Here is a 17617-nt window from a genome sequence, read left to right as displayed (position 1 = left end):
CTTACAACATTAATTTAAAAAACAGCTATTCAAATTGACAGAGAAAAAAGGGGATTCATTTGTTCACAAATGACATCAACATGGTTACATTTCTGCCCATTTACTTTCCTTTGTATTGACTTCCTGCTCAGGCTGACTCTTCCCAGGGTTGGCAAGCTCGGCTTATCAGTTCACCAATTTTAAACACTTACATCAAAAATCCCAGAATTGACTCCTCCAGGACTGAATTGGTACATGTGCCTATGCCCATGCCTGAACCATCACTGTGATCAAAGGGTGAGAGAATTCATGCTACATATTAACTCCTGAAAATGATGATGTGAGAAGGTACCACCAGCCTCACTGGATTTGAGAGAGGAGGGGTGGATGCAGGCAAATGGGAGTACTGTACTAGGAGAAGGTAGTTAAAGTCACAGAATGAAGTTCACCATGAGGCAGGCTGTGATCTGGCCATAGGCTAATTCTCTGGAACCTCCTCTCTGCGCATTCTTTAAAGGTGGCATTCTGTTTCTCAGCTTCTCTTCTTTTGTCAGAATACCTTCTTCTGCGCACCTCTTTACCCTTATGAGAATTGCCCAAGGAAGTACGAACTCAAACAGATACTTGTATACCGGTGTTCATAGAGGTGTGATTCAGAATGGCTACAAGTTGTCCTAGGGTCCATTAACAGATGACTGGATAAACACAATGCAGCACACATACCCCATGCAATGGAGTTTTGTTCAGCCACAGAGAGGCGTGAGATTCTGACACATGCTAAGACGTGATGGACCTTGAAAATATTACGCTAAATGAAAGAAGCCGATACAAAATGACAAGTTTTTTATGACTCCATACAAACTTTTGTTCTGAACTGTCTAGACATGGAAAATTCAGAAACAGAAAGTAGGCTAAAGGTTACCAGGGCCTGAGGGAAAGAGGGAAGTTGCAAATTATTGCTTAATAGTGTTTCTGTTTGGGGCAATGAAAATGTTTCAGAAATAAATAATGGTAAAGTTTTACAGCATTGTGGAAGCCACCAAATTACACACTTTAAAAAGGTTAGAATGGCTGACTCTCTGTTATATATATTCTTCCATAGTAAAATTAAAAAAACAAAATATTGCCAGGAAATGTCTCTTATCCCTATAGGAAAAGTTCATAGTTACTGCCTCTCTGCTCCCATGATGCTATGCCTTGAACTACAATTCAGAACCTGTGATGATGTAATGCGACTATTTATTTTGGTACCTGTCTCCTCCACTAAATTGTGAGCCCCAGAGGGCAGTGGCAGTGAGATTTATCTTTTGTAGCTCTAGTGCCTGGAGTAGTTGCGGTGCATAGTAGGCACTTAATAAATGTTTCTTGCACTAAAAGGATTCATTCAAGCTTTAATTTATCTAAGTCTTGGCGGTACCCCAATTGCACATTTTTTTCCCCTGTGTCCTACAGGATGCTGGGAGGATCAGTGCAACAGCATTTACAAAGACCTGGGAGAGAGAAGTCTGTGCATCCGAGGCTTTGTTATGAGGGGTGTAGGGCTTATTAAGACACCATGGCACATTGCATCTGCTGGGGGCTGGACAAGAGAACTGCACAGTCGTGGCTAGAATACCAAAGTAGAAAAAAGTTCACTTGGCAAATGCCGGAGATGTCAGCTAAAGCATCTATAATTTACATTGGATTAGCAGGTGAAAGATTAGGTGACCACTGCAACAATCCCTTCTTGGCTATGAACATCTCATTTATAAAAATATTGATTCCACTTCTTTGGAAATAATTGATTAATGATATTTTGAGAGAGAAAAATCGTTTCCAGGGTTTTCCTTGCCTCATCTCACAATGTCCTGTTGCCCTGACTGCTGATAACCTTATTTGTCAATTCTGTAACTCCCTCCTCTCTGGAAGTGGGGGCTCTCGAATACAAGAGAAAATGGGAAGACTCAGAACTTTGTTGGTGGTTTGTAAAAAGAAATAGCGTAGCATAGACTAGCACTTAGGAATGGAAAGCATCTTAGAAATGACCTATCTCTGGGGTCCTTGGCTCTCAAATCTTACAATCCATCAATCACTGAATTTTAGGGTGGGGGGGCCAGGGAAGTGGGAAATCCAAAGCACATTAAAATTGGACTTTACTCTGTCATTAAAGTATGAGCACAGGTTCTCTATGGGAAAGTAGAGCAATGCAGAACAAAGAAGAAAATAAAAATGATCTTCTATTTCCCGTTACCTAGAGATAATCACTGTGAATGTTTTAAATACATCTTTTCAATAATACCTATTTTGCAATATTGGCATTATTCTTACATATTGCTTTGTAACCTCTTCCACTTATTACAAAACATGGTGATGATTCCTCATTGTTATTAGTCTCTTACAATATGATTTTTAAAGACTGGATAGTATTTTGTTATATATTTGTAAAGTAAGTCTAACTATTTTCCCATTGTTGGATACTAAGGGTGTTTCTGGCTTTTCTGTCTCATCATCCTTCCTTCTTTTCCTCTCTCCTTTCTTTTTTTGTTATTAAAATTAATGTAATTAGTATCACACTATATAAAACTTTGCATATATCTCTACATAATCCCTTAGGCTCCATTCTAGAGGTGGAATTGCTAGGATAGAAACTGTTCCTACTTTCAGAATTTTGATATATGTTTAAAACTGTCTTCCAGAAAATATGCATCAATTTAGAGTTCCACTAAGGCTTATTTTCTTGCACCCTTGCCAAGACATGGTATTAGCATCGTTTGTAAAAAACCTTTACCAACTTGATCGCCAAAGAAAAATGTTTCTTTATTTTTATTTGCTTTTTTAGACAGCTTTATTGAGATGTAATTCATCTACCCTGTATTTCACCACTTAATATCCACAATGCAATGTTTTTTAGTATATTTACAAAGTTGTACAAGCCACACCATCATCTAATTTTAGAACAGTTTTGTCCCATCAAAAAGAAATTCTGTATCTCTTAGTAGACATTCCTCATTTCCTTCAGCTTCATAGGATAAGCACTGGACTTAAACCACAAGGTTGTTGGTTTGAGCCCACCAGCTGCTCTGTGGGAGAAAGGTTAGGCTTCCTGTTTCTGTGAAGACTTACAGCCTGGTAAACCCTATGAAAGGAGTCCTGATGTGGCACTGTGGGCAAATGCACCATACTGCAAATCCATTTGAACTGTATGGTCGGCAGTTCAAGCTCACTAGCTGCTCCTCGGAAACCCTATACAGGGCTGCTATGAGTCAGAACTAACTTGAAGACACTTAACAACCACAGCAAACCCTATACAGGGTCTCTATGAGTTAGAACCTACTCAAGGGCACTTAGCAACAACAGCAATAGCCCAAGGCAACCATTAATCTACTTTCTGTATCTCTAGAATATTCTGAACATTTCAAATAAAGTCTATTTCACAGATATCCTAGAATCATACAACAATGTGCTCATTCATATCTGGCTTTCTTATGTAGCAAAATGTTTCCAAAATTCATCCATATTGTAGCATGCAACAACATATTTTTATGTTGTTATTGTTAAGTGCTATTGATTGAGTTCTGACTCATAACAATCATGTATAGGATGTCTAAGGAGTGGCTGATGGGTTTGAACCACCAATCTCATGATTAGCAGTCCAGTGATAATCCTGCAGTGCCACACAAGAGGTTAAGGTAACTAGCCACAAGAAACCTGAACAGAATCCTGGTGTGGCACCGTAGGATAAGCATTCAACTGCAATGTTGGTTTGAACCACAAGGTCGGTGGTTCAAATTCACCAGCCACACTTCAGAAACACTTTACAGTGGAGTTGAGGAAAATAAGGAAGAAGTTAGGAAAGTACTACAGGAATAATCAAATAAGATAGATACAGCATTGCAAACAATTCAAAACCTACAGAAAGAGGTCCAAACAATTAATAATAGAATATCAGAAATGGACAATACACTGAACGTGCAAAGGAATAGAATTGAAGAGACGGAAGCCAGAGCTAGTGAGCTGGAAGACAAATCTCTCAATACTACTAACATAGAGAGCAAGCAGTAAAAAGGATAAAAAATTCTGAAGAAGGTCTAAGATTCATGTTGGATAACATGAAGAGGAATAACTTAAGAAATATCGGCATTCCAGACAGGAACAATCAGACAGGTCCACAGAGGAGACAGTTGAAGAACTTCTGGAAGAAAATTTCCCTAACATCCTGAAAAGTGAAAAGAAGCATTCAAGAAGCTCAATAAATCTCAGGAAGGATAGATCCTAAAAGAAAATCACCAAGACATATAAAAATCAAGCTCTCCAAAATAAAAAATAAGGAGAGAATTCTGAAAGCAGCTAGGGAAAATAGAAGTGTTACATACAAAGGCAAATAAATCAGATTAAGCTCAGATCTCTTAGCAGAAACCATGCAGACAAGAAGGCAATGGGGAGACATACATAAAACTCTGAAAGAAAAAAAACTGTCAACCAAGAATCCTCCCCATCAAAGCTGTCAATCAAATGCAACAGGTGTAATCAAAACATTCCAGGATAAACAGAAGCCAAGGGATTTTGCCAAAGCCAACCCTGTGCTACAAAACATCCTAAAAGGAGTTCTGTGGACTGAGAGCCAACAAGAACAGACAGTAACCAGAGATTGACATATGTGGACTCAATGGAACTCAGTCAACAGCTGGAAGAGTTGCGTACAGAACAAAACTATAAGAACAAATTCAGAGGAGGTGGGAGGTCAGTCTATGAGCAAAACAATTATAGTGTGAAAGAAGGTAAACACATAGGAATAGAGATCCATGTGATGAGGAGGTCAGGTAGATTACAGGATTACATAGACTATCTTAAATGGAGGGAAAAGTTAATGGAATATAAGGTAACCACAATGGTGGGGTTCAGGTGGGGAGGTTAGGGGGAGGTGGAGGGAAGCAATGGTAGAACACAGGGTAGGGGTAGACACATCATAGTTGGGGTGTTGGGGAGGGCAATAAAAGAAGGTAGAAAGGGGAACACTGAGACAGGTTTGCGTGGGCTAAATGGGACAGAGGTAAATACTGATGCATGCTCAACCTTAGAACAACAGGGCTTTAGGCATAGTTTGAAGAGGGGAAATAATACTAAGATGATGCTTGATTGTCTTATGAATATTGGTTTTCCTTGCCTAATATTGTAAAATAGACACTTGAGTGGGATAGAAAGAAATGTCGGGAAACATGATTACAAAAAGCTCGTAGGCCCGTCTTTCGTCTCTAACTGATTGGAATACCTAAAAGGGGTTCTAGAACTTGCCCAGTGAAATAGGCCTCTTGTGGAGCTTTTGCAGTGTATAGGATCCTAGGTGGTATCTTGAGCCCCATCCAGAACCTTCTGAGGTGGGACATTCCCATTAGAAAGGACAAGCAGACCAGCCTGGAACAGCTAGAGTGACAGAAGATACATTTTCAAAGAAAGATCAGCAGGAAAAACCCAAAACAAAAATGGCAGTATGACTGGCTACAACAAGAGTAAGCAAACTGTTTGCAGGGAAGCCATCAGGGCAAGCAATCAAGTTCCTTCAGGCCAAACTCCCCTCTAAGACTACAACTCAAAGGGAACACATAAGCAGGCATGTGAGCTTGCTGATGACCACATTGGTCTACTGGTGAGTGGAAGAGGGGGTAAAGGCAGCAATGAAGAAATGGGCTGAGTTCAGCCACAATCCATAGACTCCCGTTGGCCTGGAGATGAGAGAAAAAAGAGGAAGGGCTGGTTGGTCCAAAGTATGGTGAGACCTGAGGATATCTGAGCCCATGGACAAGGACATAGCCACAGAGGGCTAGAGCTGAGAGTGAAGCATCCAGCTTATATGAAGTGAGGGAAGATGCACAAAAACACCCAAACTTGCAGATAGTACCCATTTGACCTAGCCTCTATGGCTTGATAATCAGAACTCAACTAGAGGAAGATAAAAACAAAACAAAACAATTTTTGATAAAAGAAACGAGGGTAAATTGCTACAATTTGATAAACTTGACCTATACTCATGGAGGTAGTAATTCTAAATATGAACAGAGAGTGAATGAGTCTTCATATCAAGTATCAAAGCTATCCCCTCTGTACACAGGGTAGATAGGGACCAGCAACTTAAATATTCGCTACCTAAAATGAAGGGGTGATAAAGGCACGAAGTGACTGGCTTACAAGGTTTCAAGGGGGAGTTTAGTTTAAGAGTGTGTAGGGGAAGAAAGAGTCCCCATTGAATTGTTTTCATTTTGTCTAGATGGTTAAAAGAGATGGGGATAAGAGTCTTATGATTCAATAATGAGTATTAGTTATCATGACTAATTGTGACTGTCACAATTGTAAAGGTAGAAGTTTTTTTTAACAAAAATGGGGGAGTAGTCAATCTTACATTCCAGGAACAGAGGACCTTAGGACCATCAAGGGAGAAGAGCAAAAGTGGAATGTGGGACCCTATCCAGAGAAGCAGCGACACCAGAGATTTGGAGGCAGAGATGGGATGTGGAGAAAGGGAGCAGTGAGAACTCTAGATTCATGGGAAGAGATGTACTAAGAGCTGGTGGCCAGAAGGCAGACTTTCAGAATGTGCCCTTTGGTGGTATAAATTATTATATATGCCTGAGTGTTAAAAAAATAATAATAATAAAAAGAAGAACTAATGTGAATAGAGAGAAAAATGGTATTTGATGGTACATGGAGGGGATTATAATCATTGTAATGAAACAAGGTGTATGATTTGTTGAATGTAAAACTAATGTAAACTTTCACTCAATTCACAATAAAAACTTCAAAAAAGAAAGAAAGAAAAGACCAAAATGGATAACAGAAGAGACTCTGAAACTTGCTCTTGAACGTAGAATAGCTAAAGTGAATGAAAGAAATGATGAAGTAAAAGAGCTGTACAGAAAAATTTAAAGGGCAGTTCAAGAGGAAAAAAAAGTAAAGTATCCTAATGAAAAGTGCAAAGACCTAGAGTTGGAAAACCAAAACAGAAGAACACACTCAGCATTTCTCAAGCTGAAAGAACTGAAGAAAAATTTAAGTCTCGACTTGCACTATTGAAGGATTCTGGCAGCAAAATATTGAATGATGCAAGAAGTATTAAAAGAAGATAGAAGGAATAAAGAATCACTATAACAAAAATAATTTAACAATGCTAAGCCATTTCAGTAGGTAGCATATGAGTCAAGAACTGATAACATTTTGAAAGAAGATATCCAACATTCACTGAAGACATTGGAAAAAAACAAGACTTCAGAAATTGGCTACCAATTGAATTATGTATCAACAAACTAATGTAGCACTGGAGGAGAAATATTACAAGTGGATAACTTTAACAAACAGAACTTTATTCTCTCAGAGTTTAGGAGGCTAGAAATATAAATTCAGCATGCAGGCTTTAGGGAAATGTTCTCTCTCTTTGTTGGCTCTGGGGAAAGGTCCTTGTCTCCTTTCAGCAGCATTTATTGGAAATCTACAGGCATAGTGTCATAAATCTTCTCCCACATCCAGGAGCTTCACAGTGCAGGGAATTCATTGATGAAAAAGAAGCCTCCAGGAATTGATGGAATACCAATAGAAATCTTTCAACAAATAGATGAAGCACTGGAGATGCTCACCCATCTGTGTCACAAAATTTGGAAGACTGTTTACTAACTGACTGGAAGAGATCCTTATTTGTGCCCATTTCAAAGAAACATGACCTAACAGAATGCAGAAATCATTGATACAATGGCACTTAACAATAACAACAACATCATTAATATCACATGCAGATAACATTTTGCTTAAGATAATTTTTAAATGGTTGCAGCAGTTCATGGACAAGGAGCTGCCAGAAGTTCAAGCTGGATTCAGAAGAAGAAACGAACTAGGGATATCACTGCTGATGACCGTTGGATCTTGGTTGTAAGCAAAAGAATACCAGAAAGATGTTTGCTTGTGTTTTATTGCATATGCAAAGGCACTTGACTGTGTATCATAACCAATTATGGATAACAAATTATGGGAATTCTAGAACACTTAATTATGCTCATGTAGAACCTGTGCATAAATCAAGAGGCATTTGTTTGAACAGAACAAGGGGATACTGAGTGGTGTAAAATCAGGAAAGTGTGTACCAGAGTTGTATTCTTTTACCACTGGAAAAAAAAAAAAAAAGGCATTAATCATCCCTCCCACAGCACTCTCTATTTGGGTCCAATAATTCACTGTAATGGCCACAGAGAACACTGACAACATATTTACAGTTATGTAACTTATTAGGTAAATTAACCAGTTCCAATGCAAGATCAGAAAATTCTCAGGGCACAGTTCTTACTGTTAGGGCAGGCTCTCCTCAGTTCTCCCCACAGGCAGGACTCTCCCTGCCTGGGCATTATTACAGAGCTTTTTTAGGGCTGCTGCTAAATGCTCATAGGGCACATCACTCCATTATAAATCTCAGTCTGAAAGTACTTTGCTCTATCTCTGTGGGTCAGCAACCCTAGTTCCCCTAATTAAGTGCCTGGAGTCACTCCATTCTATGAGCAAGCCTCCTGCCCAAAGTCACTCAGCTTTACTTGCTCTTGGTTCTGCTGCTGAACCTTTCCCATTCCTCCAGTGGCACAGATTTCTGTCTTTGGGATGAGGAAGTTAAATGAGCAAGAATCTCTCGGTCCAAAGGATGTGCTCCACTCCTGGTTATTCTTCTTTGATTGTAGGGAGAGTTCCCATTTCTGCTTCCAAGAGATTTCCCATTTTATACACATTAGAGTTCCAAGTTTTACAATCACAGTTAACTCTGTTAACCACTCAAAATGGAATTATATAACCCTATCAGCATCTGCTCCCACCTTCTATTACTCAGACCCAACAGGGAAAAAAATTTGTTTGGTGTGAGTTACCAAAACTATGAATAGAAGAGCAATATAGCGTAGTGGTTATGAATCGGGCTACGAACCGCAAGGTCAGCAGTTCGAAACTACCAGCTGTTCCGCAGGAGAAAGATGAGGCTTTCTGCTCCCGTAAAGATTTACAGCCTCGGAAATCCTGTACAGGGTCACTATGAGTCGGAACCGACTCCACAGCATATCACAACAACAACAACATAAAGTAATTCACTGCAGTGCAACTGTGCTTATTCATTGTGTATGCTTAGCAAATCATCTGAGAATGTTTGATTTTATGAAAATCAAAATTTTGGATTATGTGAAGACAAACACAGCATCTGGAATGGAGGAAGTCTCCTTAATAACCTGCCATATAAGATGGCACAAAGAAAGTGAAAAGGACTTGAAGAACTTACTGATGAAAACCAAAGACTACAGCCTTCTCTAAGGATTATACCTCAAAGTAAAGAAAACCTTCACAACTGGACCAATAAACATGATAACGGACAAAAAGCTGAAATTGTCAAAGATTTAATTTAAATTGAATCCACAATCAATGCCCATGGAAGCAGCAGTCAACTAATCAAAGGACCTATTGCACTGGGCAAATCTGCTGCAAAAAATCTCTTTAATGTGTTAAAGAGTAGAGATGTCATTTTGAGGGCTAATGTGAACTTCACCAAAGCTATGGCATTTTCAATCACGTAATATGCATGTAAAAGCTGGACAATGAATAAGGAAGATCATAGAAGAATTGATGCCTTTGAATTATGGTGTTAGTAAAGAATATTGACTATACCATGATTTCCAGAAAAATTAAATCTGTTTTGGAGTAGTGCCGAATTGCTTCTTAAAAGCAATGATGGTAAGGCATCATCTCTTGTACTTTTGACATCCGGGATACCAATCCCTGGAGAAGGACATCATGCTTGGCGAAGTAGATGGCCAGTGATAAAGAGGAAGATCCTCAATGAGATTGATGGACATAGTTGCTGCAACAACAGGTTCAAACCTAGGAAAGATTGTGAGGACGGTGCAGGACCTGGCAGTACTTTGTTCTGTTGTATCTAGGGTTTCTAAGAGTCAGAACCAACTCCACAGCATCTAACAACAGCATTCTAATGGGTATAAAGAGGCAACTCATTTTTATTTGATTTTCATTTCCTTAATAACCAGTGATATTGTACATCTTTAATGTGCATATTGGACACTTGTACAGCTTCTTTGGAGAAATGCCTATTGCAATCCTTTGTTCATTTTAATTGAGTCTTTTTTTCTAGTTTAATTGCTCCATTTCTCTTTGAGTTGTAGAAATTCTTCATATATTCTTTATATGTATTAATCCCTTATCAGATATATGATTTGCAGATATTTTCTCTCAGATTGTGGATTGTCTTTTCACTGGAGACATACTTTGCAGCACAAAGTTGTAGACTTTGGTGTTACCAAATTGATCAAGTTGGTTTTTTTTTTCTTTTCTTTTTTTACTCATGTTTTTGGTGTTGTAAGAAACCATTGCCTAGATGTAAATCAGAAAAATTTCCTCCTGTATTTTCTTTTAAGAGTTTGATGGTATTAGCACTTACACTTAGGCAGGTCTATTGCATTAAACAAAAACATACTGAGATTACACATACTTCTCATCTGCATTTTCCACTAAGATTTTCCTTCTTATTGATTTAGGAGTAATTGATATTTTTTGAATGTTATCACTTTGTCTTATTTATTGAAATTTTCCTTTTGTCTATCAATTTTACTCATGCTGAAAAATTAGCCTTTTAAGAAAATTAATCTTGTATTGCCAGTTAATGGGAAAAAGGATCAGAGTCTAGGGTAGAGGAATAAAAAAATATTTTTCTCATGGGCTGTATCTGTGGCTGTGTGGCTGTATCAGAGATAAAACTTTCCTGTTAAACGGGTAAAGAATGAGTAATTTGGAATTAGAAGCAATTTGTGAAGGATGAAAATTGTGAGTTATGGTTAAGAAAACAGACTGAAGCAAAAAACAAGACTTTTTTCAAATCCTGGTCCTTATACTTAGGCTCCGGGAATGGATCGAATACAAATTGAAAGATTTCAACACAGTGAGGTGGCATTGGAGGCACTCATTCATCTGTGCCAAGAAATTTTGAAGACAACTATCTGGCCAACAGATTGGCAGAGATCCATATTTGTGCCCATTCCAAAGAGAGGTGACCCAATGGAATGCAGAAATCGTTGGACAATTATCTTTGATATCTCATGCGAGTAAAGTTTTACTAAAGGTAATATAGAAATGGCTGCAAGCCGACATTGGCAGAGAACTTCCAGAGTTTCAAGCCAGATTCATAAGAGGACATGGAATGAGGATTATCATTGCTGATGTTAAATGGATGTTGACTAAAAGCAGAGAATAACAGAAAGATGTTTACCTGTACTTTATTGATTATGCAAAGGCTTTTGATTGTGTGGATCATAACAAGCTATGGACAACAAGCTATGCAAAGCATGAATATTCTGGAGCACTTAATTGTGCTCATGAGGAGCCTGTATATAGACCAAGAGGCAGTTGTTCGAACAGAACAAGGGAACACAGAATGGTTTAAAATTCGGAAAGGCATATGACAGGGTTGTATTCTTTCACCATACTTATACAACCTGTATGCTGAGCAAATAATCTGAGAAGGTGGGTTATATGAAGAAAAATGTGGCATCCGGATTGGAAGAAGACTCATTAACAACCTGCAATATGCAGATGATACAACCTTGCTTGATGAAAGTGAAGAGGACTTAAAATACTTACTGATGAAGACCAAAGGCCACAGTCTTCAGTATGAATTACTTCTCAATATAAAGAAAACAAAAATCCTCACCACTGGACCAATGGACAACATTTTTATCACTGGAGAAAAGATTGAAGTTGTCAAAGACTCCATTTTTCTTGGATCAACTATCAACACTCATGGAAGCAGCAGCCAAGAAATCAAATGATGTGTTACATTAGGCAAATCTGCTACACAAGACCTCTTTAAAGGGTTGAAGAGCAAAGATGTCAGCTTGAGAACTAAGGTGCACCTGACCCAAGCCATGATATTTTCAATAACCTCATATGTATGTGAAAGCTGGACGGTGACTAAGGAAGACCATAGAAGAATTGATGCTTTTTATTTATGGTGTTGGAGGGGAATATTGAAAGTGTCATGGGCTGCCAAAAGAACCAGTAGATCCGTTTTGGAAGCCGTGCAGCCGGAGTGCTCCTTGGAGGCCAGGATGGCCAAACTTTGTCTCTCATACTTCAGATATATTGTCAGGAGGGACTAGTCTCTGGAGAAGGATATCATGTTTGGTAAGGTGGAAGGTCAGGGAAAAAGAGGAAGACCCCCAGTGAGATGGATTGGCCAAGTGGCAACATCAGTGGGCTCAAGTGTGGCAACAATTGTGAGGTTGGCCCAGGCCTGGGAAGTGTTTCGTTCTGTTGTGCATAAGGTCACTATGAATCAGTACCTATTCAATGCCATCTAATAAGAACAATCCTTGCCTTTTGTTGTTAGGTGCCATCATGTCATTTCTGATTTATATAACCCTATACACAGTTTCTCTGAGCAACTGGTAAGTTTGAACAGCTGATCTTGTTGTTCAAACCAACCTTGTGGTCCAGGGCTTATCCTATAGCACTGCACCAGACTTCTCATTCTTGCATAGCAAGGTTATATAAAGAGTCACTGAGAAAGTACTTGTAGTAATGACTATGAGTCTGATTAGAAAGCTAAAACACTCCCCCTAGAAGCATCTGCTGACTCAATGGCACTTAACAACAACAACAGAAGCATCTAGAGATATTGGAAATAGTACAAGTATAATTGTAAATGTGTACATACACCTAACTACTAAAAACTAGAGGAAGCATGTAAGCAAGCATGGCTGTCATCCTGTGGAGGAGGATCAATCTCAACATCATCCCCTGAAGATAAGTGACTGGGTCTTGGGCCACATAACACGGTGTGTTAATATTGAGATCTCCCTAAAAAACTAAACGGGAACCTGAAAAAGGCTCCTTCCTTTTTAAGAGTAAACTCGAAAAAAGGAAAAACAAAACAAACAACACCAACCAGTACAAGAATAGGGTGGGCAGTTTGTGTCCTGCTCGTTCTCTGGGTGGAAAAGACCCCTGTACTAGTTCAGAACCACAGGCCTTCAGTCTTTAACATACACTTGGGATTAAAATTCATACTACCCGCACTGTCTGGGAACCCCAAGATGAGAAAAGAAAATGCCAATCCCGATTATTCTTTCCCATAATATTTTACTGCGTGTGGAAGAAGACACACAAATTTGTGAAGTATTCCATATATATATCTTTTGGGTTTCTGGTGTGGTGCTGTAGGATAAGTGTAGGGCTGCAAGCTCGGTCCATATGATTCAGAACTGACTTGATGGCATTTAACAATAATGGAAGAAGAAGAAACACTTCTCACTCATACCACAAGACGTTGATACTAGAACTGAACACGGATGTATAAAAAAGTAAGATTTCACGACAATCACATTTGTGAACATAGATTTTAAAGAGTCCAGCTATGCATTAAACAAAAAACCAAAATTCACATGTTGGGTTTGTTCCAGGGCTGTGAATTTGAATAACATTAGAAATCAGTAATTCAGTTTGTTAACAAGCTAAAGGAGAAATCATTTGTAATCATTTCAATAGATGTAGAAAAAGCTGATACAATTTCTTAGCAATTGAGGAATTGAAAGGAATTTCCCTTAGATTGATATAAAAATCGTGCAACAAGTATTATATTTAATGGAAACTCAGTGCTAAGATTCCCAAAGATCAGAAATATCTGCTGACACTACTTTTAGTCAACATTGTATTCCAGAATCTAGTCAGTATAGTCATGTGAGAAAAGAAATGAAAAAGATTGTTGTTAAGTGCTGTTGAGTCGGTTTTGACCCATAGTGACCCTGTATGGAGTTTCCAAGGAGTAACTGGTAGGTTTGAACTACTGGCCTTGTGGTTAGAAGTCCAATGCTTATCCTACAGCACCACACCTTATTGGACTGAAGTTAAAGGAGACATAAAGATATATTTCATATTCATGAATAAGAAGGCTCAATTTCATAAAGCTGTTATTTCTCCCCAAGTTAATGTACAGAGTCAATACTATTATTCCCCTTAATATTCTGACAGGTTTTTGTTTTTTTCTTCCTTTCAGCAGAATTTTGTGTTTAATTGTTATGGATGAGTGAAGTGTCAAGAGTATCGAAACACTCCTAATGAACAATGATAGGACACTTCCCTTAATTTACATTAAGAATGATTATAAAATAATATTAACTGAAAACTGATAAAATTATGGTAATTAAGAGGCTGTGAGATAATCATGGATATGTAATTGTGTCCCTACCTCACACTATACACAGAAATCAATTCCAGGTTGATTGAAGATTAAAAGAAGGAGGGTGAGACTTTAGGTTACTTACTTTAGACATGTCATCAGGAAAGACCAATTGCTAGAAGAAGTCATAAGCATCCAGTGATTATGAAGATGGTGCAGAACCAGGAAATGTTTCGTTCTGTTATAAGTAAGCTCACAATAAGCTGGAGTTAACTAAGCAGCAGCTAGAGTTCTGGTGTGGCGCTGTAGAATAATCACTGGACTGGTCGATGGTTCAAACCCATCAGCTGCTCCTTGGAAACCCTATACAGGGTAGCTATGATTCAGAACCAACTCGAGGCACTTAACAACAATAACAAGGTAACAAGTAACAGCAATAAAAACAGCATATTTGTTGCTATACATTAAGACAGGAGTCCTGGTGTGATGCTGTAGGATAAGCACTGGACCACAGAGTCAGTTTTAACTGTAAGGTCTGTAGTTTAAAATCACCAGCCACTCCTTGGACACCCTCTAAAGGGTCACTGTGAGTCAGAACCAACTTGATAACACTTAACAACAACAACATACATTAAGAAAAATGCCTTTTAAAGAACATAAGAAAATTTACAAACCACAATAGGCAAAATTAGTGAGTTTGACTTCATTAAATTAAAACTGGTGTCTGATGCAAAAAATAATTGAGAGTGACTGTGAAAAGGGACATGATAAGTTCCAAAGTGGGAGAAGATATTTGAAACATAAAAAAGACAAAATTGAACAAAATAGAGTGCTCATGTGAGGAGGACAAATAATCAAATAAAAAATAGCAAGCAACTTGAAAATGTATATAAATACCAATAAGCGGAAGAAAAACTGCTTAACTTCATTAGTAGTCTGAGGAATATAATGAAAACGAGAGTGAGATATCGTTTCATATCTCTGATCAACAACAACAAAAATTAGACACAGTTGTTGGGGAGGTTATCTAATAATTGCAAGACATATACACTTCTGGTGGGAGCATAGTCTGTAAGCACTTTAAAAAGCTATTTGGCTCTCTCTGATAAAGGTGAAGATAATTATATCTTATGGTCTAACAATTCCACCAATTCTTGAGATATGTATTCTGGAGATGTATTTGCACGTGTTCAGTGGAAGATAGTGCAGGAATGTAAATAGAAACATTGCTTATAATAGTAAAACAGGAAATACTTATCAGCTTTGGAATTGATAAATACGTTTTGGTACATACAATAGGATTGTATATAGCAATGAAAATAAACTACAGTTACCTTCAGCTATAACAGTGAAACACAAAAACATAGTTGAGTGAGAACAGCAAATTACAGATGAATAATAAACCTATGAAAATTTATATTATATTCTAGGAATACAAATAGGATAATACAAAGAAAAACAAGGGAATTATAAGCATGAATAATAAGGGAGGAGTTGAATCTGAAAGGAAGAGACAGGATCAAGGTCAGAAAGGGAACTTTAAAGATGCTGGCGATATGGTTTCTTAAACTGGGTGTTGGGTACACAGACATCTATGGCATTGCTTTGTGTCTCACCATGCCCACTGCCATCAAGTTGATTCCAACTCATAGCAACCCTATAGGATAGGTTAGAACTTTCCCATAGGGTTCCCAAGGCTGTAAATCTTTACAGTTATAGACTGCCACATCTTTCTGCTAGGTTTGAACCATCCACCTTTTGGTTAGCAGCTGAGAGCTTTAACCACTGAGTTACCAGGGCTCCTCATCTCCCCCATATGTTATGAATATTAATTTGGATGTATTAATATTACATGACAAGGGTCAAGAAACTCTTCTTGTAGAGTCACATAATAACTCTTTTAGGCTTTGCCATCATAAAGTCTGTAGCAAACTACTCAATTCTGCTGCTGTATAAATGAATGAGTGTGACTGTGTTTCAGTAAAGCTTTATTTACAAAAGCAAGTGGTGGCTGGATTTGGACCCTCTTTGAATCAATATTATTGTGGTTGTTAAGTGCCGTCGAGTTGGTTCTGACCCATAGTGACCAACAAGTTATTCAGTCTCTTTTATGAGGCTAACAGAAAATTAAAACCAGAAAAGGATACTATCAAAACTATACTCAGTGAGCAAAAATCTTGAGTGAAATGTTGACAAACAGAACCCAGTATTAAAAGTACAAGTAGGGATTTTTTTCAGCAACATAAGAATAGTTTAGTATTGAAAAATCTAATTAATATATTTCCCAATATTAAGAGTTAGAAGACAGAAAACCATATGATCCTCTTAATAAAATTTGTAAAATGTACTTAATAAAATTGAAGAAACATTAATGAAAGTTTCAACAAATTTTAGCAAGTTAAAACAAGTTTTCTTAATTTGATGAAAACCACTATTAATAAGACAAAGATTCTCAAATTCTTATGGTTAATAAGGAAACCGACAGTATTTATGACACCTCTGTGCTACTACATGGGGGCCTGGTTTGGCACTTTAGGATAAGCACTGAACTGCTAACTGCAAAGTCAGTAGTTAATACCCACCAGCTACTCCTCGGAAACCCTACAGAGGGTAGTAACTATGAGTCAGAACCAACTCAGTAGCATTTAACAACAACAACATGCTGTTACACATGAAGATGGAAATTCAAAACTTGTTTTTTGCTTAACATGGAAAATTTCTACATATTTGTACCTTTCAACAGAGATGTGAATGTAAATTTTACTACTAGTACAACACATAAATAAGAACAGTGACTTAAAATTGGAGACCCTTTAGGGTTATAGGTTGTATTACATAGGCACAGTGGGCATTTCTGATGGCTGTTGTTGCCAAGAAGACCTGGTGCATAGTGGTTAAGCACTTGACTGCTAGCCAATGGTCATCTGATTCATGGGAGAATGACGTGGCCATCAGCTTCTCAAAAGATCACATTTTGGGAACCATATGGGGCAGTCCTACTCAGTGCTATAGGGTTGTGAAGAGTCAGACTTGGCTTGGCAAAGAAGTTTTGGTGGCAGCTTGCCGTCATTGATTCCATCAGAGCAGAACTGCTCTGTAGAGATGAGACCATGACTTAAATGATTCAACCATGTGACTTCTCACACACAGCTTCTTAATAACAGGAAACAGAACAGGGTTAGATATTTACACACCCTTCTCCATCCTGGCGTGAGACTGATGAACTTGATAATAATCTCACTGCATCACTTTATCAGAAATGTTTTATAATGGAGGAATACTGTATCATTTGTTTGAAATTCTTTGGGATGAAGGAATATTTTCTTTATCTTCCTGAAATTTCTTTCAATAGCTGTTTAAAGTTTGTGATGTCAAGACTGTTGTTGTTGTCAGGTGCCATCGAGTCGGAACCGACTCATAGCGACCCCATGCACAGCAGAACGAAACAATGTCCGATCCTGGGCCAAT

This window comes from Chrysochloris asiatica, unplaced genomic scaffold (assembly GCF_000296735.1).
Source record: "Chrysochloris asiatica unplaced genomic scaffold, ChrAsi1.0 scaffold00034, whole genome shotgun sequence".
In the NCBI taxonomy this organism is placed as follows: domain Eukaryota; kingdom Metazoa; phylum Chordata; class Mammalia; order Afrosoricida; family Chrysochloridae; genus Chrysochloris; species Chrysochloris asiatica.
Note: the sequence above shows the minus strand (reverse complement) of the source record.